The 2500-nt window shown below is 38.4% G+C and overlaps 1 protein-coding gene across 2 annotated transcripts in view; it reads right to left on the bottom strand.

The window, feature by feature from the left end:
• Positions 1-1752, bottom strand: part of LOC119584495 (protein BTG3-like) — a 16819-nt gene extending 15067 nt beyond the window's left edge. Inside the window, exon 1 of one of the 2 annotated variants that reach the window (XM_037933141.1) lies at positions 1692-1752. The gene's annotated coding sequence lies outside the window, so the exon portion shown is untranslated. Of the gene's footprint in view, positions 1-1631; positions 1671-1691 lie in introns of those variants that run through there. The other variant, XM_037933142.1, reaches the window with a different exon arrangement.
• Between the last annotated feature and the right edge of the window lie 748 nt (positions 1753-2500).

Below are 2500 nucleotides of genomic sequence, written 5' to 3'. Positions count from 1 at the left end.
AGTTATTTTTAAATTGTAATCAACTTCTCTGTTATCATTATCATTAATACCATTATGATTATTTTATTATGAACAATACTATTAGTAATGAAAAAAGTCTGGGAAAAGTTATAGTTGAGATCTGTTAGGCTCATAATGGAGTCCTTGGTGAATGAACATTTGTAGTCATATACTGTAAACAATGTTAATTAAATAAAGTCAAGGTAAACTCAGCATAAATATACTTCAATTCTTTCTTCATTCATTCCAGGTATTCATAAATATAATATGTATTTTTTTAGGTGTGATTTATAGATCTCTTTGGGATATGTTTCTCCAGTAAAAGGTTGTTCTAACTAGATTGAGAGGACTCCACAGAATAGAAATGGGATTTGTGTAAACAGAAAAGTATGCATATTAATCAGCTAATTTGTTGCTTATACTTTTTCTTTGAAAACAATAGTCCTCATAGTTCTGTGAATCTGACAAGAATTACAAACACAAATTCATGATTATCAAGTGATCACCTTACCCTGCACACTTTCAGCTTTCCACCACATACATTCTGACAAGACTTGATAAATTGCCTGAGAGGTCTAAAGCACCATCTTACCAGAAAGTGGAGGGTTGCAACATCTGCTGGAGAACTGAGGGTACCTAGGCCATGGTAATCACTCAAGAGGATGTCTCTAAAAGTTTAACCTTTACTTTATAAGAAAATTAGGGAAGTAGTTTTCAAATTAAGTAAACTAGAAGAGATACCTAAGGAACAATAGTGCAAGTATCCAAACAATGCTGTTATTATGTTTGAAGAGATGCTGCTTACCCCTCTCTCCCACTGCTGCCTTCTTTCCACATATATATATGGTAAATATTCTGTGAAATTCAATTCAAATGCAGAATACACTGGCCATATATATATTTTTTTTTTCTATTTAATACATTACACTGGAAATTAAATCACTGATGAAACATCAATGATAAAAATACTTGGTCTGAGACGCAAGTAAAAAATATATATATATATTACAGACCAAACTTCCTTCTCATCACCAAAGCATGATTTTCAATTCACATAAAAATCTTCTGATTTACACTCGTCTTGAACACCACCAGTCAAATTCCGTCTGAATAATACGGACCTGATAACTGCACCTTCACTGTCGTCTTTTCTTTGCAGGTCGTTCCCCCATCACATTAATCCTAACGGTTTTAATACAGGTTTCCAATTACTTTCCACGAAGTTGTGAGTCTTCCACCAAATCCACACACGCGTCTACATTACACTACAATTTTAAAAACGGAAATACCACGAGCCCTCTCACAACACGGTCACTTGCCCACACCCGACTTGGCACGGCTTTAATCCTCCATTTTTCGCCCATAATGCATACCATACAACCTACTCTGCATGTTTCCTGTTGCAGTACTTATAGTGAACGCATGGATGATAGAAAGAAAAAGGAGTCGTGCATTACAAAGCGGGAAGTCCCACAAAGACTTGTTTACAATGTGCCACCTCGTGTTGGGCTAGTGAGCACAGGCCAACGAAAGACCTTCACGCACAGATTTCACTGCTTTTCTTCCTCGTGCTAACTACTTGCACATTATTTCTACTCTTTGGTAATTCTTTGACACTTTCAAAACCGTACCCAGCAAGTTTTCCAGCAGTATATCCACACTACGAGTTCAAAAGTTGGAAATAATCTTACCAGTAAGTTCATCCCTACTTTCCTCGTCCCTGATTACATCTGCTAGCAGGTATAATAGCGCGGGGACGGCCACCAGCCAATCACGCGCCTCAACACAAATCCCGCAGCCAATCAGCGCTCTCCTAAGATCCCTCTTTGGCCTGGCATTCTTTCTGCGGCGGTGCCACATCGACGATGGACGTGAGGATTTGCGTCTGGCGATAACGGACCCAAGAGGGATATGTGGCAAGGTCGCGCGTGTGCATGTGCACGTACTGGGATCCAAACACGCACACGAGCCGTCGGGCGGCCAGCAGATGGTTATAGGGGTAGATCATTAACATTTATGAATTTTTAACGCATCTTCCTTTCGTCAGAGAGGCTTTAATACTCAAAAGATTGTCATGTCGGTCAGATTAGATATGGGTGGAATGAACTATGAGCGACAAACAATCACGTACGCACTCGGTACTATCTATAATTGCTATTTTTCTGCGTTGTACTTGTTGCTAATTTTGGCAAATGTGGCAGATGATTCTTCCCGAGCGCACACATGTATAATCACATGTGCGGTTATGTAAGATCCATCTAACGAACTCAAATTCACTTGATTAAATAAACAGTTGGTGGCGGAGAGGCTTTTCCGCAGTTGACAAACCTATAATGTGAAGAAAGGTGAAAGCACGTACTGAAATCTGGCCAGTCGTGCAGTTTCTAATCTATCGTTCTCACTTAGTTGTATGTTGTTTTTGTATTTGAATAACATATACATACATATATATTTATACATATACATGTTTGTGTATACATATACATATGTGTGTATATAT

This window comes from Penaeus monodon, chromosome 18 (assembly GCF_015228065.2).
Source record: "Penaeus monodon isolate SGIC_2016 chromosome 18, NSTDA_Pmon_1, whole genome shotgun sequence".
In the NCBI taxonomy this organism is placed as follows: domain Eukaryota; kingdom Metazoa; phylum Arthropoda; class Malacostraca; order Decapoda; family Penaeidae; genus Penaeus; species Penaeus monodon.
The sequence above is the reverse complement of the archived record's forward strand: the minus strand, read 5'-3'. Positions and strand labels throughout refer to the sequence as shown.